Here is a 25220-nt window from a genome sequence, read left to right as displayed (position 1 = left end):
AAGCTTGATGCTTGTGCTAAAGGTCTCTGCTCTACGCACACGTCTCGCTCTGTCGCACGGCCAAGTCCCGAGTGAGCCAAGTTGCGCCCAGAGTGCTGTGGTGGGTCACTTGCGGCGGGCCTTCCTGGTGACAATGAGATATGCAGTTGCATCTAGGTGTGGTGTCCTGTCCTCTTGGCTTCCTTTGGCAAATATCCAGCCTGGCAAGTGTTGTCTTCCTGAGGAAAGGCAAGCAATGCAATCAAGGAATTCCTGGAACTCTGAGAGATGTTTTTGCTGTTGACGACGTGTCACTTTAGAACAGGACAACATGCATCTCTACTTGACTTGGCACAATCTGTGAGGGTTGGGCCAACACAACCTACGCAATGTGTCCACACATTTGCTCGTGTCTTGAAATACTTGGAATGACCTGTGACCCCATGCCATGCAGAAGTCCACAGCTATGCGGGTCAGCATGCACTGCTCCTCATCCCCAATGTGCCACTTGTAAGAACTGTGTAAAAAGCGACATAGAACGTGATCAGCAAAGAAACACAATTCTCCTGAGAACGGATTTTCTAGGTATCGTCTCACCTGAATGGCAACAGGCTGCTAAAACTATTATCACACGCACATTGCATGTTAAAGTATGTCAGTAAGGGAGTAATTAAAAGGGCAAATGTGTGAAGTGCAAGGAGTGGCCTTTAGTCGCAAGGTAAAAAAGTAGACAGACAAACTAAAAAATGACTTGATACAAATCATTTATTTAGTGCAGACAGACCGCGACCAGACACAATAAACTATTCGCACTCAATATAAATTCACAGCAAAATAGGTTCAGTTCACAATATCCTATAACAAGCTCTATTCAACGAATCGGTTAAACGTTACAAAGGGCATTACACTTGTTGAAAAACAATAGCACACGGATCGAACATGCTATCCTCGCTGTTTTATTCGATTTGATTAGACGACTGAAATGTTTTGTGTGCGGACTGAAAGCACACCTTAGCCGAGCACGATCACAATCTATATCCACAGTTAATTTAAGCAGTATCATATTGTAACCGTTTCAGTTTGTTATCAACCCTTCCGGATCCAAAACCAGGAGTCAGACACCCTTTTCGGTAGACACGCTGTTGACTTCTCACAAGCCCCATCCGCCTTCACAAAGGCAGTGCTAGCAGTGGAAAGAAGGAAGAACTGCAGGAGAAACGCCTGGGGCTATTTAGAGCCCGATTACTCATGTAGCGTTATGTTGGGAACAGAGTCCCTGATAAGAGCATTTGGGCTCTGAGCTGAAGCACTGATCTAAAGAAGACCTCTCCCCCCCCAAAGTTATCAGATTTCCTTAGCTCATCAGCTTGGAACTGGTTTGCATCAAAGTGACAGTTTTGGGGAGGATGGCACCAAGAAGAGGCCAAATAGTTTGGAATTCTGCTATGAGATGTCTGGAGAAAGGGGCCTGTAGGTGATAAAAACTCTTTGAAGTGGACGAGAGCCGAAATCCCGACATAGAGCTACGAACCCGGGCCAACCGGCATTTCCAAAAGATGGCATGGATTGACATCAGTCATAAATCAAGCCCCCCTCCAATAGGACACTGGGGGCTGAAACCGAAATCCAATCTCAAGAACTCAGGAACCAATCACCTATTGATCTGACAGACTATAAGGAACAGCGGACGGTCTTTCTCTCTCTCTCTCTCACCTGAACCAGTAACTCGCTGCCACAGCTCAACCTGTAGCTCTGTTGCCAGAACCGGAACCAGAAACCAACCAAGTCTTTGCCGGCAACAGAAGAGTTAAACTGGGAGAAGGAGATTGAGCCGTACGAAGAATTCTTTTAAAGGACTTTATTAAATAAAGAACTTTACAGACTGCGCTGCCCGCCTGTGCCCACCTGATCAGTGGAGTGAATACAGCTGGACAATTGACTAAGTCGACTGTATACGAAAGTGTCAGTCATTTAAATAGCTATTTGAGTCTTAAGAAACTTGACCCTTGGAACAAACAGGGCCCTGCTTTCCTCAAAGAAGATTTTGTGCACAACCTTGGAGCCTTCAAACCAGTGGAAAATCTGTTTGGAAACGACACTACTTTCGAGAAACCCCAATTTCCAGGTGCATCGACTGAGTGGAAGTTCTTGGACAAAGCCGAACCGGACTGCCTTTGTTCCAAACCACACGGACCTCGTGCCGTGTGCTGTTATCTGAGCCCGAAGCCAGAGAGGCCTCTCTGCGACGAAGTTCAGATAAGTTTAACAGTTTGGAGTTCATGATTCATGACATTTGAGAAATCAATTAGAAATGTTAATCTGTGATTCATAACTCTAGAATGTGTAATATCATTTAGTTTTCTTAAATATAAATGTGTGTTGCATTAAACTGTTTTGTTGATAATTTTAGAAATAAAATCTGTCAACGTCGAGAAATATCTTCTCATTCCTGTTTAACTGTTTAGTCTGAAATTGACACAAGTTAATAGACATTAGATTATTGGTGGCCCTGCCTATCCTAAATCATTGAATAATAATCAGTTAAGGGAAAGTGTGGTAACAAGTAATGATAGGATCTTTCTCGGCACCTAAACGTAAATGAGACTGATATATATATAACGAGAAGTTACCTGACATAAATACTAACCTGCGTAGTTATTTAATGTCTGACTAATAATACTAACGAGAGACTCACCTTCGTCTTACTAACCGGTATTGTAGTCAATGTGTTTATAACCTTTTTTGTTAATCGATTTGTGTTATCATATGAAATCCCATGGTCTTTGATTTGGTCACGGAAGTGATTTGTTGATCTAGAGTTGAATTTTAATTAGTTCTTCCCTTTTGTATAATTAGTGTAGTGCTACATTTAGTCTTTGTTTTGAATAAATTTGACAATTTATATCTTTGGAATTGGTGTCTGCGTCCAATTATTACAGAAATTGAGTTCTACAAGATTCCAGGATTCGTGATATGGTGACACTATAAATTCACTTCTTTACTTGAAATTTATAAGTGTACCTTACGCTACAATGTTTAACTTGTGAAAATGAGCCTCATTTTAACTGGGCTGAGGAATGTGTGGCTGCTGTTGCAGACTTGCTGGAGTCAGAGGAGGCCCTTCGGGATCAGGGTTGAAAACCACTGCAGGCTATCATAGAAAAAGCTTAATTTCGAAGGATGTTCTGCAGGGTATGATTAAGTCACTTTGAGTGGCTAACTTACGGATAGTGTCATGTTTGGACAGCAGAACTTGTTAACTTGCAAACCGCATCAAAATGGTCTGAAGCTTTCACTTTGAAACAGTTCAAATACTTATTATGGGGCCAAGCAACACATTTGCTGGAAGCCTTTTGTTATTGTTTAGATTTTATTTTCTATTCCTCCAAAACGCATCTTCTCTGAAAATAATGATGCATAGGATGTGTGACCTGCTGTATAAAGTTGTGTTCAGGGTTGTTCAAGAAAAGTGCATTGTTTATATCGTTTGGCCATGTTGGATTGGTCAGAAATAATTTGTGTGCAGTGTAATATATTTTTGTTAAGTAACAGTGTACAAGCAAACTCTCAGTTGAAAATAATTCCTTCTGAAGTTTTTTATTTTATTATTATTTTACTTTTATGGTTGAGTTTTAAGGAGACACTTCTTAGTAGATTTGTGTTCAGTGCAGAACCTTGTAACTCCAATGTCATAAAAAACAAACAAATGAAAAACAATATAGGCAGTCACAGTAACTTGTCAGCTTAAACTGGCTTGGTCAAGCTGCCTCCCTTCTTGAGCTTAAGTTGCTTGACTGGTATACTGGTTTTTCCAGTTTTTCCTCTTTTGTTTCTGGGAGCAACACAGGTGCTTTTGAGTTGCGGGGGTGACTTCAGGATCTCTAGGTAGCACACTGTTTTAGGCAGGCTCCTTTGAGCATCTCCTGGGAGCACACTGACTCATCAAGGCTCAGGAGCTGGACTCCGTTTTTTAGCAGAAGCACCGTCCTCAGATTTGCGAATGCGTTTCTTCCCAGGCACTTTAAAAACCCTGCTGTCCTGACCAGGATCCGTCCCCACTTCCATTCCCGTGTCCCACACACTGCTCAGTGTTGTCTTCACAGTCTCCATCTTTTCAGTCTGGTCACCAGCCCTCTCGCTGCTCACCCCCACTCCACTACCTGATGCCCCGTCCTGCTGCTGTATACTGCCATCCAGTCCAGTTAAACGGCTGTCATCCGTACTGTCTGATGCTCCACAAACATTAGCTGACACACCGCTAACACCTGGGACCTCCACAGTCGGCACGGTACCGCCGCGGTCGGAAGTCCTCTCAGCGCCCACACTCTCCTGTACCTGGACCTCCAGACCCTCACTCTCTTCAACAGCCTCCCCCGCAGCCCCTCTTCTCGCCTCCTCTGCCACTTCGGCTGCTCCGCTAGTAGGGCGGCCGGGCTGCTCACCACTCCCCGACCTGGCCTGCTTGGGCTGACCCCCCCGTCGACTGGGACCAGCACCCTCATCCTGATCCTTCTCGGGGCAATGCCTAACAGTGTGGCCTTCATTACCGCAGTTGAAGCACTTCATAGAATCAGATGTGACAAAGACAACATAATCATTGCCATCAACCTTGAACTTAAGCACAATGTTCAGATCCCCATTTATGTCATTCAAAATCATGAATACCTGCCTTCTGAACGAAACAACATGTTTCAACTGCTGTGACTTACACCCCAGCGGTATACGTTTCAAACCCGACATTATCCACCCATGTCTCGCCAGTTCCCTCTCTAATAGGTCGTTTGACAGAAAACGAGGGACATTAGACAAAGTAACTCTCCTGGCCGGAGCTGCTAGTGGGGTGACATTGATCAAAACACCACCGATCACTATACCAGTCTCAACGATACGCGAGACCAACTCAATGCTGCTCAGAAACAGCACAACAGACCCGCTCATACGAGCTGCCGACTTTATATTTTCACAACCGACAACTTGCCCGATCGCCAGAACACACTCCTCCAGGGGCAAAAACTCATCAGAGGTCACTTTAACGCCATGCCGACGTGTTAAAGTCTCGAATAAAAAACTCTGATTCCCCCCCTCCCCGACCCAGCCCCAGACATCCCGATCGCTTCGCTGACTGCAGGAGTCAGCTCAGCATGGGGAAACTCTTCAGAAAAACCTCTTACAAAACTGTCAAAGACACATTCAGAAAGAAAGAAAGAAAGAACGAAAAAAGTAGAGGAGAAAAACCACAAACAAACCTGGCAGCAGCAAACATGCACACCTGCACCTCCACACTCACTCCCAACAATCACAGCGGCAGACAGCAAATGTCGATAGTCAATAGTCGATAGATAGATAGATAGATAGATAGATGAGTGAGTGAGTGACAGTGCAGAATCAAATGTCTGGTTGTTACAATAAAAGACATCCTCTTCTATATAGATCGGAGAAAACCAGTGGCCGCGAATCAAGCAAAGGAATCCCGAGTGGCAGGCGAGACCTCTACCACTGTAGAGATAGAGATAGATAGATGAGTGAGTGACAGTGCAGACACAAATGTCTGGTTGTTACAATAATAGCCATCCTCTTCTATATAGATCGGGGAAAACCATTATTTCCAAGAAGGGTTCAACACAGGCACCTTCTCCGTTAAAGCCACGCAGTCGCCACCAGGGGGCCCCAGGCCTCGGTGTTTCAGGAAGGTGAACGCAGCACGCCAACCCGGAGGTCTCGCCACTTCGTCTCCAAGCCTCCCAAGAAGAACGTAAACGGCCCTGATCGCAGACACAGGCCCTCACCCAGGGAGACCACCGCTTTGCCGCCGCTGCCCCAGCCATGGGGCCCAGGTCCCACCGAGACTTGAACTCGGATCGCTGGATTCAGAGTCCAGAGTGCTAACCATTACACCATGGAACCAAGCTTGATGCTTGTGCTAAAGGTCTCTGCTCTACGCACACGTCTCGCTCTGTCGCACGGCCAGGTCCCGAGTGAGCCAAGTTGCGCCCAGAGTGCTGTCTGTGGTGGGTCACTTGCGGCGGGCCTTCCTGGTGACAATGAGATATGCAGTTGCATCTAGGTGTGGTGTCCTGTCCTCTTGGCTTCCTTTGGCAAATATCCAGCCTGGCAAGTGTTGTCTTCCTGAGGAAAGGCAAGCAATGCAATCAAGGAATTCCTGGAACTCTGAGAGATGTTTTTGCTGTTGACGACGTGTCACTTTAGAAAAGGACAACATGCATCTCTACTTGACTTGGCACAATCTGTGAGGGTTGGGCCAACACAACCTACGCAATGTGTCCACACATTTGCTCGTGTCTTGAAATACTTGGAATGACCTGTGACCCCATGCCATGCAGAAGTCCACAGCTATGCGGGTCAGCATGCACTGCTCCTCATCCCCAATGTGCCACTTGTAAGAACTGTGTAAAAAGCGACATAGAACGTGATCAGCAAAGAAACACAATTCTCCTGAGAACGGATTTTCTAGGTATCGTCTCACCTGAATGGCAACAGGCTGCTAAAACTATTATCACACGCACATTGCATGTTAAAGTATGTCAGTAAGGGAGTAATTAAAAGGGCAAATGTGTGAAGTGCAAGGAGTGGCCTTTAGTCGCAAGGTAAAAAAGTAGACAGACAAACTAAAAAATGACTTGATACAAATCATTTATTTAGTGCAGACAGACCGCGACCAGACACAATAAACTATTCGCACTCAATATAAATTCACAGCAAAATAGGTTCAGTTCACAATATCCTATAACAAGCTCTATTCAACGAATCGGTTAAACGTTACAAAGGGCATTACACTTGTTGAAAAACAATAGCACACGGATCGAACATGCTATCCTCGCTGTTTTATTCGATTTGATTAGACGACTGAAATGTTTTGTGTGCGGACTGAAAGCACACCTTAGCCGAGCACGATCACAATCTATATCCACAGTTAATTTAAGCAGTATCATATTGTAACCGTTTCAGTTTGTTATCAACCCTTCCGGATCCAAAACCAGGAGTCAGACACCCTTTTCGGTAGACACGCTGTTGACTTCTCACAAGCCCCATCCGCCTTCACAAAGGCAGTGCTAGCAGTGGAAAGAAGGAAGAACTGCAGGAGAAACGCCTGGGGCTATTTAGAGCCCGATTACTCATGTAGCGTTATGTTGGGAACAGAGTCCCTGATAAGAGCATTTGGGCTCTGAGCTGAAGCACTGATCTAAAGAAGACCTCTCCCCCCCCAAAGTTATCAGATTTCCTTAGCTCATCAGCTTGGAACTGGTTTGCATCAAAGTGACAGTTTTGGGGAGGATGGCACCAAGAAGAGGCCAAATAGTTTGGAATTCTGCTATGAGATGTCTGGAGAAAGGGGCCTGTAGGTGATAAAAACTCTTTGAAGTGGACGAGAGCCGAAATCCCGACATAGAGCTACGAACCCGGGCCAACCGGCATTTCCAAAAGATGGCATGGATTGACATCAGTCATAAATCAAGCCCCCCTCCAATAGGACACTGGGGGCTGAAACCGAAATCCAATCTCAAGAACTCAGGAACCAATCACCTATTGATCTGACAGACTATAAGGAACAGCGGACGGTCTTTCTCTCTCTCTCTCTCACCTGAACCAGTAACTCGCTGCCACAGCTCAACCTGTAGCTCTGTTGCCAGAACCGGAACCAGAAACCAACCAAGTCTTTGCCGGCAACAGAAGAGTTAAACTGGGAGAAGGAGATTGAGCCGTACGAAGAATTCTTTTAAAGGACTTTATTAAATAAAGAACTTTACAGACTGCGCTGCCCGCCTGTGCCCACCTGATCAGTGGAGTGAATACAGCTGGACAATTGACTAAGTCGACTGTATACGAAAGTGTCAGTCATTTAAATAGCTATTTGAGTCTTAAGAAACTTGACCCTTGGAACAAACAGGGCCCTGCTTTCCTCAAAGAAGATTTTGTGCACAACCTTGGAGCCTTCAAACCAGTGGAAAATCTGTTTGGAAACGACACTACTTTCGAGAAACCCCAATTTCCAGGTGCATCGACTGAGTGGAAGTTCTTGGACAAAGCCGAACCGGACTGCCTTTGTTCCAAACCACACGGACCTCGTGCCGTGTGCTGTTATCTGAGCCCGAAGCCAGAGAGGCCTCTCTGCGATGAAGTTCAGATAAGTTTAACAGTTTGGAGTTCATGATTCATGACATTTGAGAAATCAATTAGAAATGTTAATCTGTGATTCATAACTCTAGAATGTGTAATATCATTTAGTTTTCTTAAATATTAATGTGTGTTGCATTAAACTGTTTTGTTGATAATTTTAGAAATAAAATCTGTCAACGTCGAGAAATATCTTCTCATTCCTGTTTAACTGTTTAGTCTGAAATTGACACAAGTTAATAGACATTAGATTATTGGTGGCCCTGCCTATCCTAAATCATTGAATAATAATCAGTTAAGGGAAAGTGTGGTAACAAGTAATGATAGGATCTTTCTCGGCACCTAAACGTAAATGAGACTGATATATATATAACGAGAAGTTACCTGACATAAATTCTAACCTGCGTAGTTATTTAATGTCTGACTAATAATACTAACGAGAGACTCACCTTCGTCTTACTAACCGGTATTGTAGTCAATGTGTTTATAACCTTTTTTGTTAATCGATTTGTGTTATCATATGAAATCCCATGGTCTTTGATTTGGTCACGGAAGTGATTTGTTGATCTAGAGTTGAATTTTAATTAGTTCTTCCCTTTTGTATAATTAGTGTAGTGCTACATTTAGTCTTTGTTTTGAATAAATTTGACAATTTATATCTTTGGAATTGGTGTGTGCGTCCAATTATTACAGAAATTGAGTTCTACAAGATTCCAGGATTCGTGATAAGGTGACACTATAAATTCACTTCTTTACTTGAAATTTATAAGTGTACCTTACGCTACAATGTTTAACTTGTGAAAATGAGCCTCATTTTAACTGGGCTGAGGAATGTGTGGCTGCTGTTGCAGACTTGCTGGAGTCAGAGGAGGCCCTTCGGGATCAGGGTTGAAAACCACTGCAGGCTATCATAGAAAAAGCTTAATTTCGAAGGATGTTCTTCAGGGTATGATTAAGTCACTTTGAGTGGCTAACTTACGGATAGTGTCATGTTTGGACAGCAGAACTTGTTAACTTGCAAACCACATCAAAATGGTCTGAAGCTTTCACTTTGAAACAGTTCAAATACTTATTATGGGGCCAAGCAACACATTTGCTGGAAGCCTTTTGTTATTGTTTAGATTTTATTTTCTATTCCTCCAAAACGCATCTTCTCTGAAAATAATGATGCATAGGATGTGTGACCTGCTGTATAAAGTTGTGTTCAGGGTTGTTCAAGAAAAGTGCATTGTTTATATCGTTTGGCCATGTTGGATTGGTCAGAAATAATTTGTGTGCAGTGTAATATATTTTTGTTAAGTAACAGTGTACAAGCAAACTCTCAGTTGAAAATAATTCCTTCTGAAGTTTTTTATTTTATTATTATTTTACTTTTATGGTTGAGTTTTAAGGAGACACTTCTTAGTAGATTTGTGTTCAGTGCAGAACCTTGTAACTCCAATGTCATAAAAAACAAACAAATGAAAAACAATATAGGCAGTCACAGTAACTTGTCAGCTTAAACTGGCTTGGTCAAGCTGCCTCCCTTCTTGAGCTTAAGTTGCTTGACTGGTATACTGGTTTTTCCAGTTTTTCCTCTTTTGTTTCTGGGAGCAACACAGGTGCTTTTGAGTTGCGGGGGTGACTTCAGGATCTCTAGGTAGCACACTGTTTTAGGCAGGCTCCTTTGAGCATCTCCTGGGAGCACACTGACTCATCAAGGCTCAGGAGCTGGACTCCGTTTTTTAGCAGAAGCACCGTCCTCAGATTTGCGAATGCGTTTCTTCCCAGGCACTTTAAAAACCCTGCTGTCCTGACCAGGATCCGTCCCCACTTCCATTCCCGTGTCCCACACACTGCTCAGTGTTGTCTTCACAGTCTCCATCTTTTCAGTCTGGTCACCAGCCCTCTCGCTGCTCACCCCCACTCCACTACCTGATGCCCCATCCTGCTGCTGTATACTGCCATCCAGTCCAGTTAAACGGCTGTCATCCGTACTGTCTGATGCTCCACAAACATTAGCTGACACACCGCTAACACCTGGGACCTCCACAGTCGGCACGGTACCGCCGCGGTCGGAAGTCCTCTCAGCGCCCACACTCTCCTGTACCTGGACCTCCAGACCCTCACTCTCTTCAACAGCCTCCCCCGCAGCCCCTCTTCTCGCCTCCTCTGCCACTTCGGCTGCTCCGCTAGTAGGGCGGCCGGGCTGCTCACCACTCCCCGACCTGGCCTGCTTGGGCTGACCCCCCCGTTGACTGGGACCAGCACCCTCATCCTGATCCTTCTCGGGGCAATGCCTAACAGTGTGGCCTTCATTACCGCAGTTGAAGCACTTCATAGAATCAGATGTGACAAAGACAACATAATCATTGCCATCAACCTTGAACTTAAGCACAATGTTCAGATCCCCATTTATGTCATTCAAAATCATGAATACCTGCCTTCTGAACGAAACAACATGTTTCAACTGCTGTGACTTACACCCCAGCGGTATACGTTTCAAACCCGACATTATCCACCCATGTCTCGCCAGTTCCCTCTCTAATAGGTCGTTTGACAGAAAACGAGGGACATTAGACAAAGTAACTCTCCTGGCCGGAGCTGCTAGTGGGGTGACATTGATCAAAACACCACCGATCACTATACCAGTCTCAACGATACGCGAGACCAACTCAATGCTGCTCAGAAACAGCACAACAGACCCGCTCATACGAGCTGCCGACTTTATATTTTCACAACCGACAACTTGCCCGATCGCCAGAACACACTCCTCCAGGGGCAAAAACTCATCAGAGGTCACTTTAACGCCATGCCGACGTGTTAAAGTCTCGAATAAAAAACTCTGATTCCCCCCCTCCCCGACCCAGCCCCAGACATCCCGATCACTTCGCTGACTGCAGGAGTCAGCTCAGCATGGGGAAACTCTTCAGAAAAACCTCTTACAAAACTGTCAAAGACACATTCAGAAAGAAAGAAAGAAAGAACGAAAAAAGTAGAGGAGAAAAACCACAAACAAACCTGGCAGCAGCAAACATGCACACCTGCACCTCCACACTCACTCCCAACAATCACAGCGGCAGACAGCAAATGTCGATAGTCAATAGTCGATAGATAGATAGATAGATAGATAGATGAGTGAGTGAGTGACAGTGCAGAATCAAATGTCTGGTTGTTACAATAAAAGACATCCTCTTCTATATAGATCGGAGAAAACCAGTGGTATAGGTATCTAGGTATCTAGGTATCATCTCACCTGAATGGCAACAGGCTGCTAAAACTATTATCACACGCACATTGCATGTTAAAGTATGTCAGTAAGGGAGTAATTAAAAGGGCAAATGTGTGAAGTGCAAGGAGTGGCCTTTAGTCGCAAGGTAAAAAAGTAGACAGACAAACTAAAAAATGACTTGATACAAATCATTTATTTAGTGCAGACAGACCGCGACCAGACACAATAAACTATTCGCACTCAATATAAATTCACAGCAAAATAGGTTCAGTTCACAATATCCTATAACAAGCTCTATTCAACGAATCGGTTAAACGTTACAAAGGGCATTACACTTGTTGAAAAACAATAGCACACGGATCGAACATGCTATCCTCGCTGTTTTATTCGATTTGATTAGACGACTGAAATGTTTTGTGTGCGGACTGAAAGCACACCTTAGCCGAGCACGATCACAATCTATATCCACAGTTAATTTAAGCAGTATCATATTGTAACCGTTTCAGTTTGTTATCAACCCTTCCGGATCCAAAACCAGGAGTCAGACACCCTTTTCGGTAGACACGCTGTTGACTTCTCACAAGCCCCATCCGCCTTCACAAAGGCAGTGCTAGCAGTGGAAAGAAGGAAGAACTGCAGGAGAAACGCCTGGGGCTATTTAGAGCCCGATTACTCATGTAGCGTTATGTTGGGAACAGAGTCCCTGATAAGAGCATTTGGGCTCTGAGCTGAAGCACTGATCTAAAGAAGACCTCTCCCCCCCCAAAGTTATCAGATTTCCTTAGCTCATCAGCTTGGAACTGGTTTGCATCAAAGTGACAGTTTTGGGGAGGATGGCACCAAGAAGAGGCCAAATAGTTTGGAATTCTGCTATGAGATGTCTGGAGAAAGGGGCCTGTAGGTGATAAAAACTCTTTGAAGTGGACGAGAGCCGAAATCCCGACATAGAGCTACGAACCCGGGCCAACCGGCATTTCCAAAAGATGGCATGGATTGACATCAGTCATAAATCAAGCCCCCCTCCAATAGGACACTGGGGGCTGAAACCGAAATCCAATCTCAAGAACTCAGGAACCAATCACCTATTGATCTGACAGACTATAAGGAACAGCGGACGGTCTTTCTCTCTCTCTCTCTCACCTGAACCAGTAACTCGCTGCCACAGCTCCACCTGTAGCTCTGTTGCCAGAACCGGAACCAGAAACCAACCAAGTCATTGCCGGCAACAGAAGAGTTAAACTGGGAGAAGGAGATTGAGCCGTACGAAGAATTCTTTTAAAGGACTTTATTAAATAAAGAACTTTACAGACTGCGCTGCCCGCCTGTGCCCACCTGATCAGTGGAGTGAATACAGCTGGACAATTGACTAAGTCGACTGTATACGAAAGTGTCAGTCATTTAAATAGCTATTTGAGTCTTAAGAAACTTGACCCTTGGAACAAACAGGGCCCTGCTTTCCTCAAAGAAGATTTTGTGCACAAACTTGGAGCCTTCAAACCAGTGGAAAATCTGTTTGGAAACGACACTACTTTCGAGAAACCCCAATTTCCAGGTGCATCGACTGAGTGGAAGTTCTTGGACAAAGCCGAACCGGACTGCCTTTGTTCCAAACCACACGGACCTCGTGCCGTGTGCTGTTATCTGAGCCCGAAGCCAGAGAGGCCTCTCTGCGACGAAGTTCAGATAAGTTTAACAGTTTGGAGTTCATGATTCATGACATTTGAGAAATCAATTAGAAATGTTAATCTGTGATTCATAACTCTAGAATGTGTAATATCATTTAGTTTTCTTAAATATAAATGTGTGTTGCATTAAACTGTTTTGTTGATAATTTTAGAAATAAAATCTGTCAACGTCGAGAAATATCTTCTCATTCCTGTTTAACTGTTTAGTCTGAAATTGACACAAGTTAATAGACATTAGATTATTGGTGGCCCTGCCTATCCTAAATCATTGAATAATAATCAGTTAAGGGAAAGTGTGGTAACAAGTAATGATAGGATCTTTCTCGGCACCTAAACGTAAATGAGACTGATATATATATAACGAGAAGTTACCTGACATAAATTCTAACCTGCGTAGTTATTTAATGTCTGACTAATAATACTAACGAGAGACTCACCTTCGTCTTACTAACCGGTATTGTAGTCAATGTGTTTATAACCTTTTTTGTTAATCGATTTGTGTTATCATATGAAATCCCATGGTCTTTGATTTGGTCACGGAAGTGATTTGTTGATCTAGAGTTGAATTTTAATTAGTTCTTCCCTTTTGTATAATTAGTGTAGTGCTACATTTAGTCTTTGTTTTGAATAAATTTGACAATTTATATCTTTGGAATTGGTGTCTGCGTCCAATTATTACAGAAATTGAGTTCTACAAGATTCCAGGATTCGTGATAAGGTGACACTATAAATTCACTTCTTTACTTGAAATTTATAAGTGTACCTTACGCTACAATGTTTAACTTGTGAAAATGAGCCTCATTTTAACTGGGCTGAGGAATGTGTGGCTGCTGTTGCAGACTTGCTGGAGTCAGAGGAGGCCCTTCGGGATCAGGGTTGAAAACCACTGCAGGCTATCATAGAAAAAGCTTAATTTCGAAGGATGTTCTGCAGGGTATGATTAAGTCACTTTGAGTGGCTAACTTACGGATAGTGTCATGTTTGGACAGCAGAACTTGTTAACTTGCAAACCGCATCAAAATGGTCTGAAGCTTTCACTTTGAAACAGTTCAAATACTTATTATGGGGCCAAGCAACACATTTGCTGGAAGCCTTTTGTTATTGTTTAGATTTTATTTTCTATTCCTCCAAAACGCATCTTCTCTGAAAATAATGATGCATAGGATGTGTGACCTGCTGTATAAAGTTGTGTTCAGGGTTGTTCAAGAAAAGTGCATTGTTTATATCGTTTGGCCATGTTGGATTGGTCAGAAATAATTTGTGTGCAGTGTAATATATTTTTGTTAAGTAACAGTGTACAAGCAAACTCTCAGTTGAAAATAATTCCTTCTGAAGTTTTTTATTTTATTATTATTTTACTTTTATGGTTGAGTTTTAAGGAGACACTTCTTAGTAGATTTGTGTTCAGTGCAGAACCTTGTAACTCCAATGTCATAAAAAACAAACAAATGAAAAACAATATAGGCAGTCACAGTAACTTGTCAGCTTAAACTGGCTTGGTCAAGCTGCCTCCCTTCTTGAGCTTAAGTTGCTTGACTGGTATACTGGTTTTTCCAGTTTTTCCTCTTTTGTTTCTGGGAGCAACACAGGTGATTTGAGTTGCGGGGGTGACTTCAGGATCTCTAGGTAGCACACTGTTTTAGGCAGGCTCCTTTGAGCATCTCCTGGGAGCACACTGACTCATCAAGGCTCAGGAGCTGGACTCCGTTTTTTAGCAGAAGCACCGTCCTCAGATTTGCGAATGCGTTTCTTCCCAGGCACTTTAAAAACCCTGCTGTCCTGACCAGGATCCGTCCCCACTTCCATTCCCGTGTCCCACACACTGCTCAGTGTTGTCTTCACAGTCTCCATCTTTTCAGTCTGGTCACCAGCCCTCTCGCTGCTCACCCCCACTCCACTACCTGATGCCCCATCCTGCTGCTGTATACTGCCATCCAGTCCAGTTAAACGGCTGTCATCCGTACTGTCTGATGCTCCACAAACATTAGCTGACACACCGCTAACACCTGGGACCTCCACAGTCGGCACGGTACCGCCGCGGTCGGAAGTCCTCTCAGCGCCCACACTCTCCTGTACCTGGACCTCCAGACCCTCACTCTCTTCAACAGCCTCCCCCGCAGCCCCTCTTCTCGCCTCCTCTGCCACTTCGGCTGCTCCGCTAGTAGGGCGGCCGGGCTGCTCACCACTCCCCGACCTGGCCTGCTTGGGCTGACCCCCCCGTCGACTGGGACCAGCACCCTCATCCTGATCCTTCTCGGGGCAATGCCTAACAGTGTGGCCTTCATTACCGCAGTTGAAGCACTTCATAGAATCAGATGTGACAAAGACAACATAATCATTGCCATCAACCTTGAACTTAAGCACAATGTTCAGATCCCCATTTATGTCATTCAAAATCATGAATACCTGCCTTCTGAACGAAACAACATGTTTCAACTGCTGTGACTTACACCCCAGCGGTATACGTTTCAAACCCGACATTATCCACCCATGTCTCGCCAGTTCCCTCTCTAATAGGTCGTTTGACAGAAAACGAGGGACATTAGACAAAGTAACTCTCCTGGCCGGAGCTGCTAGTGGGGTGACATTGATCAAAACACCACCGATCACTATACCAGTCTCAACGATACGCGAGACCAACTCAATGCTGCTCAGAAACAGCACAACAGACCCGCTCATACGAGCTGCCGACTTTATATTTTCACAACCGACAACTTGCCCGATCGCCAGAACACACTCCTCCAGGGGCAAAAACTCATCAGAGGTCACTTTAACGCCATGCCGACGTGTTAAAGTCTCGAATAAAAAACTCTGATTCCCCCCCTCCCCGACCCAGCCCCAGACATCCCGATCACTTCACTGACTGCAGGAGTCAGCTCAGCATGGGGAAACTCTTCAGAAAAACCTCTTACAAAACTGTCAAAGACACATTCAGAAAGAAAGAAAGAAAGAACGAAAAAAGTAGAGGAGAAAAACCACAAACAAACCTGGCAGCAGCAAACATGCACACCTGCACCTCCACACTCACTCCCAACAATCACAGCGGCAGACAGCAAATGTCGATAGTCAATAGTCGATAGATAGATAGATAGATAGATAGATGAGTGAGTGAGTGACAGTGCAGAATCAAATGTCTGGTTGTTACAATAAAAGACATCCTCTTCTATATAGATCGGAGAAAACCAGTGGTATAGGTATCTAGGTATCTAGGTATCATCTCACCTGAATGGCAACAGGCTGCTAAAACTATTATCACACGCACATTGCATGTTAAAGTATGTCAGTAAGGGAGTAATTAAAAGGGCAAATGTGTGAAGTGCAAGGAGTGGCCTTTAGTCGCAAGGTAAAAAAGTAGACAGACAAACTAAAAAATGACTTGATACAAATCATTTATTTAGTGCAGACAGACCGCGACCAGACACAATAAACTATTCGCACTCAATATAAATTCACAGCAAAATAGGTTCAGTTCACAATATCCTATAACAAGCTCTATTCAACGAATCGGTTAAACGTTACAAAGGGCATTACACTTGTTGAAAAACAATAGCACACGGATCGAACATGCTATCCTCGCTGTTTTATTCGATTTGATTAGACGACTGAAATGTTTTGTGTGCGGACTGAAAGCACACCTTAGCCGAGCACGATCACAATCTATATCCACAGTTAATTTAAGCAGTATCATATTGTAACCGTTTCAGTTTGTTATCAACCCTTCCGGATCCAAAACCAGGAGTCAGACACCCTTTTCGGTAGACACGCTGTTGACTTCTCACAAGCCCCATCCGCCTTCACAAAGGCAGTGCTAGCAGTGGAAAGAAGGAAGAACTGCAGGAGAAACGCCTGGGGCTATTTAGAGCCCGATTACTCATGTAGCGTTATGTTGGGAACAGAGTCCCTGATAAGAGCATTTGGGCTCTGAGCTGAAGCACTGATCTAAAGAAGACCTCTCCCCCCCCAAAGTTATCAGATTTCCTTAGCTCATCAGCTTGGAACTGGTTTGCATCAAAGTGACAGTTTTGGGGAGGATGGCACCAAGAAGAGGCCAAATAGTTTGGAATTCTGCTATGAGATGTCTGGAGAAAGGGGCCTGTAGGTGATAAAAACTCTTTGAAGTGGACGAGAGCCGAAATCCCGACATAGAGCTACGAACCCGGGCCAACCGGCATTTCCAAAAGATGGCATGGATTGACATCAGTCATAAATCAAGCCCCCCTCCAATAGGACACTGGGGGCTGAAACCGAAATCCAATCTCAAGAACTCAGGAACCAATCACCTATTGATCTGACAGACTATAAGGAACAGCGGACGGTCTTTCTCTCTCTCTCTCTCACCTGAACCAGTAACTCGCTGCCACAGCTCAACCTGTAGCTCTGTTGCCAGAACCGGAACCAGAAACCAACCAAGTCTTTGCCGGCAACAGAAGAGTTAAACTGGGAGAAGGAGATTGAGCCGTACGAAGAATTCTTTTAAAGGACTTTATTAAATAAAGAACTTTACAGACTGCGCTGCCCGCCTGTGCCCACCTGATCAGTGGAGTGAATACAGCTGGACAATTGACTAAGTCGACTGTATACGAAAGTGTCAGTCATTTAAATAGCTATTTGAGTCTTAAGAAACTTGACCCTTGGAACAAACAGGGCCCTGCTTTCCTCAAAGAAGATTTTGTGCACAACCTTGGAGCCTTCAAACCAGTGGAAAATCTGTTTGGAAACGACACTACTTTCGAGAAACCCCAATTTCCAGGTGCATCGACTGAGTGGAAGTTCTTGGACAAAGCCGAACCGGACTGCCTTTGTTCCAAACCACACGGACCTCGTGCCGTGTGCTGTTATCTGAGCCCGAAGCCAGAGAGGCCTCTCTGCGACGAAGTTCAGATAAGTTTAACAGTTTGGAGTTCATGATTCATGACATTTGAGAAATCAATTAGAAATGTTAATCTGTGATTCATAACTCTAGAATGTGTAATATCATTTAGTTTTCTTAAATATAAATGTGTGTTGCATTAAACTGTTTTGTTGATAATTTTAGAAATAAAATCTGTCAACGTCGAGAAATATCTTCTCATTCCTGTTTAACTGTTTAGTCTGAAATTGACACAAGTTAATAGACATTAGATTATTGGTGGCCCTGCCTATCCTAAATCATTGAATAATAATCAGTTAAGGGAAAGTGTGGTAACAAGTAATGATAGGATCTTTCTCGGCACCTAAACGTAAATGAGACTGATATATATATAACGAGAAGTTACCTGACATAAATACTAACCTGCGTAGTTATTTAATGTCTGACTAATAATACTAACGAGAGACTCACCTTCGTCTTACTAACCGGTATTGTAGTCAATGTGTTTATAACCTTTTTTGTTAATCGATTTGTGTTATCATATGAAATCCCATGGTCTTTGATTTGGTCACGGAAGTGATTTGTTGATCTAGAGTTGAATTTTAATTAGTTCTTCCCTTTTGTATAATTAGTGTAGTGCTACATTTAGTCTTTGTTTTGAATAAATTTGACAATTTATATCTTTGGAATTGGTGTCTGCGTCCAATTATTACAGAAATTGAGTTCTACAAGATTCCAGGATTCGTGATATGGTGACACTATAAATTCACTTCTTTACTTGAAATTTATAAGTGTACCTTACGCTACAATGTTTAACTTGTGAAAATGAGCCTCATTTTAACTGGGTTGAGGAATGTGTGGCTGCTGTTGCAGACTTGCTGGAGTCAGAGGAGGCCCTTCGGGATCAGGGTTGAAAACCACTGCAGGCTATCATAGAAAAAGCTTAATTTTGAAGGATGTTCTGCAGGGTATGATTAAGTCACTTTGAGTGGCTAACTTACGGATAGTGTCATGTTTGGACAGCAGAACTTGTTAACTTGCAAACCGCATCAAAATGGTCTGAAGCTTTCACTTTGAAACAGTTCAAATACTTATTATGGGGCCAAGCAACACATTTGCTGGAAGCCTTTTGTTATTGTTTAGATTTTATTTTCTATTCCTCCAAAACGCATCTTCTCTGAAAATAATGATGCATAGGATGTGTGACCTGCTGTATAAAGTTGTGTTCAGGGTTGTTCAAGAAAAGTGCATTGTTTATATCGTTTGGCCATGTTGGATTGGTCAGAAATAATTTGTGTGCAGTGTAATATATTTTTGTTAAGTAACAGTGTACAAGCAAACTCTCAGTTGAAAATAATTCCTTCTGAAGTTTTTTATTTTATTATTATTTTACTTTTATGGTTGAGTTTTAAGGAGACACTTCTTAGTAGATTTGTGTTCAGTGCAGAACCTTGTAACTCCAATGTCATAAAAAACAAACAAATGAAAAACAATATAGGCAGTCACAGTAACTTGTCAGCTTAAACTGGCTTGGTCAAGCTGCCTCCCTTCTTGAGCTTAAGTTGCTTGACTGGTATACTGGTTTTTCCAGTTTTTCCTCTTTTGTTTCTGGGAGCAACACAGGTGCTTTTGAGTTGCGGGGGTGACTTCAGGATCTCTAGGTAGCACACTGTTTTAGGCAGGCTCCTTTGAGCATCTCCTGGGAGCACACTGACTCATCAAGGCTCAGGAGCTGGACTCCGTTTTTTAGCAGAAGCACCGTCCTCAGATTTGCGAATGCGTTTCTTCCCAGGCACTTTAAAAACCCTGCTGTCCTGACCAGGATCCGTCCCCACTTCCATTCCCGTGTCCCACACACTGCTCAGTGTTGTCTTCACAGTCTCCATCTTTTCAGTCTGGTCACCAGCCCTCTCGCTGCTCACCCCCACTCCACTACCTGATGCCCCATCCTGCTGCTGTATACTGCCATCCAGTCCAGTTAAACGGCTGTCATCCGTACTGTCTGATGCTCCACAAACATTAGCTGACACACCGCTAACACCTGGGACCTCCACAGTCGGCACGGTACCGCCGCGGTCGGAAGTCCTCTCAGCGCCCACACTCTCCTGTACCTGGACCTCCTGACCCTCACTCTCTTCAACAGCCTCCCCCGCAGCCCCTCTTCTCGCCTCCTCTGCCACTTCGGCTGCTCCGCTAGTAGGGCGGCCGGGCTGCTCACCACTCCCCGACCTGGCCTGCTTGGGCTGACCCCCCGTCGACTGGGACCAGCACCCTCATCCTGATCCTTCTCGGGGCAATGCCTAACAGTGTGGCCTTCATTACCGCAGTTGAAGCACTTCATAGAATCAGATGTGACAAAGACAACATAATCATTGCCATCAACCTTGAACTTAAGCACAATGTTCAGATCCCCATTTATGTCATTCAAAATCATGAATACCTGCCTTCTGAACGAAACAACATGTTTCAACTGCTGTGACTTACACCCCAGCGGTATACGTTTCAAACCCGACATTATCCACCCATGTCTCGCCAGTTCCCTCTCTAATAGGTCGTTTGACAGAAAACGAGGGACATTAGACAAAGTAACTCTCCTGGCCGGAGCTGCTAGTGGGGTGACATTGATCAAAACACCACCGATCACTATACCAGTCTCAACGATACGCGAGACCAACTCAATGCTGCTCAGAAACAGCACAACAGACCCGCTCATACGAGCTGCCGACTTTATATTTTCACAACCGACAACTTGCCCGATCGCCAGAACACACTCCTCCAGGGGCAAAAACTCATCAGAGGTCACTTTAACGCCATGCCGACGTGTTAAAGTCTCGAATAAAAAACTCTGATTCCCCCCCTCCCCGACCCAGCCCCAGACATCCCGATCACTTCACTGACTGCAGGAGTCAGCTCAGCATGGGGAAACTCTTCAGAAAAACCTCTTACAAAACTGTCAAAGACACATTCAGAAAGAAAGAAAGAAAGAACGAAAAAAGTAGAGGAGAAAAACCACAAACAAACCTGGCAGCAGCAAACATGCACACCTGCACCTCCACACTCACTCCCAACAATCACAGCGGCAGACAGCAAATGTCGATAGTCAATAGTCGATAGATAGATAGATAGATAGATAGATGAGTGAGTGAGTGACAGTGCAGAATCAAATGTCTGGTTGTTACAATAAAAGACATCCTCTTCTATATAGATCGGAGAAAACCAGTGGCCGCGAATCAAGCAAAGGAATCCCGAGTGGCAGGCGAGACCTCTACCACTGTAGAGATAGAGATAGATAGATGAGTGAGTGACAGTGCAGACACAAATGTCTGGTTGTTACAATAATAGCCATCCTCTTCTATATAGATCGGGGAAAACCATTATTTCCAAGAAGGGTTCAACACAGGCACCTTCTCCGTTAAAGCCACGCAGTCGCCACCAGGGGGCCCCAGGCCTCGGTGTTTCAGGAAGGTGAACGCAGCACGCCAACCCGGAGGTCTCGCCACTTCGTCTCCAAGCCTCCCAAGAAGAACGTAAACGGCCCTGATCGCAGACACAGGCCCTCACCCAGGGAGACCACCGCTTTGCCGCCGCTGCCCCAGCCATGGGGCCCAGGTCCCACCGAGACTTGAACTCGGATCGCTGGATTCAGAGTCCAGAGTGCTAACCATTACACCATGGAACCAAGCTTGATGCTTGTGCTAAAGGTCTCTGCTCTACGCACACGTCTCGCTCTGTCGCACGGCCAGGTCCCGAGTGAGCCAAGTTGCGCCCAGAGTGCTGTCTGTGGTGGGTCACTTGCGGCGGGCCTTCCTGGTGACAATGAGATATGCAGTTGCATCTAGGTGTGGTGTCCTGTCCTCTTGGCTTCCTTTGGCAAATATCCAGCCTGGCAAGTGTTGTCTTCCTGAGGAAAGGCAAGCAATGCAATCAAGGAATTCCTGGAACTCTGAGAGATGTTTTTGCTGTTGACGACGTGTCACTTTAGAACAGGACAACATGCATCTCTACTTGACTTGGCACAATCTGTGAGGGTTGGGCCAACACAACCTACGCAATGTGTCCACACATTTGCTCGTGTCTTGAAATACTTGGAATGACCTGTGACCCCATGCCATGCAGAAGTCCACAGCTATGCGGGTCAGCATGCACTGCTCCTCATCCCCAATGTGCCACTTGTAAGAACTGTGTAAAAAGCGACATAGAACGTGATCAGCAAAGAAACACAATTCTCCTGAGAACGGATTTTCTAGGTATCGTCTCACCTGAATGGCAACAGGCTGCTAAAACTATTATCACACGCACATTGCATGTTAAAGTATGTCAGTAAGGGAGTAATTAAAAGGGCAAATGTGTGAAGTGCAAGGAGTGGCCTTTAGTCGCAAGGTAAAAAAGTAGACAGACAAACTAAAAAATGACTTGATACAAATCATTTATTTAGTGCAGACAGACCGCGACCAGACACAATAAACTATTCGCACTCAATATAAATTCACAGCAAAATAGGTTCAGTTCACAATATCCTATAACAAGCTCTATTCAACGAATCGGTTAAACGTTACAAAGGGCATTACACTTGTTGAAAAACAATAGCACACGGATCGAACATGCTATCCTCGCTGTTTTATTCGATTTGATTAGACGACTGAAATGTTTTGTGTGCGGACTGAAAGCACACCTTAGCCGAGCACGATCACAATCTATATCCACAGTTAATTTAAGCAGTATCATATTGTAACCGTTTCAGTTTGTTATCAACCCTTCCGGATCCAAAACCAGGAGTCAGACACCCTTTTCGGTAGACACGCTGTTGACTTCTCACAAGCCCCATCCGCCTTCACAAAGGCAGTGCTAGCAGTGGAAAGAAGGAAGAACTGCAGGAGAAACGCCTGGGGCTATTTAGAGCCCGATTACTCATGTAGCGTTATGTTGGGAACAGAGTCCCTGATAAGAGCATTTGGGCTCTGAGCTGAAGCACTGATCTAAAGAAGACCTCTCCCCCCCCAAAGTTATCAGATTTCCTTAGCTCATCAGCTTGGAACTGGTTTGCATCAAAGTGACAGTTTTGGGGAGGATGGCACCAAGAAGAGGCCAAATAGTTTGGAATTCTGCTATGAGATGTCTGGAGAAAGGGGCCTGTAGGTGATAAAAACTCTTTGAAGTGGACGAGAGCCGAAATCCCGACATAGAGCTACGAACCCGGGCCAACCGGCATTTCCAAAAGATGGCATGGATTGACATCAGTCATAAATCAAGCCCCCCTCCAATAGGACACTGGGGGCTGAAACCGAAATCCAATCTCAAGAACTCAGGAACCAATCACCTATTGATCTGACAGACTATAAGGAACAGCGGACGGTCTTTCTCTCTCTCTCTCTCACCTGAACCAGTAACTCGCTGCCACAGCTCAACCTGTAGCTCTGTTGCCAGAACCGGAACCAGAAACCAACCAAGTCTTTGCCGGCAACAGAAGAGTTAAACTGGGAGAAGGAGATTGAGCCGTACGAAGAATTCTTTTAAAGGACTTTATTAAATAAAGAACTTTACAGACTGCGCTGCCCGCCTGTGCCCACCTGATCAGTGGAGTGAATACAGCTGGACAATTGACTAAGTCGACTGTATACGAAAGTGTCAGTCATTTAAATAGCTATTTGAGTCTTAAGAAACTTGACCCTTGGAACAAACAGGGCCCTGCTTTCCTCAAAGAAGATTTTGTGCACAACCTTGGAGCCTTCAAACCAGTGGAAAATCTGTTTGGAAACGACACTACTTTCGAGAAACCCCAATTTCCAGGTGCATCGACTGAGTGGAAGTTCTTGGACAAAGCCGAACCGGACTGCCTTTGTTCCAAACCACACGGACCTCGTGCCGTGTGCTGTTATCTGAGCCCGAAGCCAGAGAGGCCTCTCTGCGACGAAGTTCAGATAAGTTTAACAGTTTGGAGTTCATGATTCATGACATTTGAGAAATCAATTAGAAATGTTAATCTGTGATTCATAACTCTAGAATGTGTAATATCATTTAGTTTTCTTAAATATAAATGTGTGTTGCATTAAACTGTTTTGTTGATAATTTTAGAAATAAAATCTGTCAACGTCGAGAAATATCTTCTCATTCCTGTTTAACTGTTTAGTCTGAAATTGACACAAGTTAATAGACATTAGATTATTGGTGGCCCTGCCTATCCTAAATCATTGAATAATAATCAGTTAAGGGAAAGTGTGGTAACAAGTAATGATAGGATCTTTCTCGGCACCTAAACGTAAATGAGACTGATATATATATAACGAGAAGTTACCTGACATAAATACTAACCTGCGTAGTTATTTAATGTCTGACTAATAATACTAACGAGAGACTCACCTTCGTCTTACTAACCGGTATTGTAGTCAATGTGTTTATAACCTTTTTTGTTAATCGATTTGTGTTATCATATGAAATCCCATGGTCTTTGATTTGGTCACGGAAGTGATTTGTTGATCTAGAGTTGAATTTTAATTAGTTCTTCCCTTTTGTATAATTAGTGTAGTGCTACATTTAGTCTTTGTTTTGAATAAATTTGACAATTTATATCTTTGGAATTGGTGTCTGCGTCCAATTATTACAGAAATTGAGTTCTACAAGATTCCAGGATTCGTGATATGGTGACACTATAAATTCACTTCTTTACTTGAAATTTATAAGTGTACCTTACGCTACAATGTTTAACTTGTGAAAATGAGCCTCATTTTAACTGGGCTGAGGAATGTGTGGCTGCTGTTGCAGACTTGCTGGAGTCAGAGGAGGCCCTTCGGGATCAGGGTTGAAAACCACTGCAGGCTATCATAGAAAAAGCTTAATTTCGAAGGATGTTCTGCAGGGTATGATTAAGTCACTTTGAGTGGCTAACTTACGGATAGTGTCATGTTTGGACAGCAGAACTTGTTAACTTGCAAACCGCATCAAAATGGTCTGAAGCTTTCACTTTGAAACAGTTCAAATACTTATTATGGGGCCAAGCAACACATTTGCTGGAAGCCTTTTGTTATTGTTTAGATTTTATTTTCTATTCCTCCAAAACGCATCTTCTCTGAAAATAATGATGCATAGGATGTGTGACCTGCTGTATAAAGTTGTGTTCAGGGTTGTTCAAGAAAAGTGCATTGTTTATATCGTTTGGCCATGTTGGATTGGTCAGAAATAATTTGTGTGCAGTGTAATATATTTTTGTTAAGTAACAGTGTACAAGCAAACTCTCAGTTGAAAATAATTCCTTCTGAAGTTTTTTATTTTATTATTATTTTACTTTTATGGTTGAGTTTTAAGGAGACACTTCTTAGTAGATTTGTGTTCAGTGCAGAACCTTGTAACTCCAATGTCATAAAAAACA

The 25220-nt window shown here is 43.8% G+C and overlaps 2 non-coding genes across 2 annotated transcripts; both read right to left on the bottom strand.

The window, feature by feature from the left end:
- Nucleotides 1-5811: 5811 nt before the first annotated feature.
- On the bottom strand, nucleotides 5812-5883 carry trnaq-cug (transfer RNA glutamine (anticodon CUG)). The gene has a single exon. It is a non-coding gene; the product is annotated as a tRNA-Gln (tRNA).
- Nucleotides 5884-21464: 15581 nt separating this feature from the next.
- trnaq-cug (transfer RNA glutamine (anticodon CUG)) lies at nucleotides 21465-21536 on the bottom strand. The gene has a single exon. It is a non-coding gene; the product is annotated as a tRNA-Gln (tRNA).
- Between the last annotated feature and the right edge of the window lie 3684 nt (nucleotides 21537-25220).

This window comes from Amia ocellicauda, unplaced genomic scaffold (assembly GCF_036373705.1).
Source record: "Amia ocellicauda isolate fAmiCal2 unplaced genomic scaffold, fAmiCal2.hap1 HAP1_SCAFFOLD_201, whole genome shotgun sequence".
Lineage (NCBI taxonomy): Eukaryota > Metazoa > Chordata > Actinopteri > Amiiformes > Amiidae > Amia > Amia ocellicauda.
This window is presented reverse-complemented; position numbering and strand designations above follow the sequence as displayed.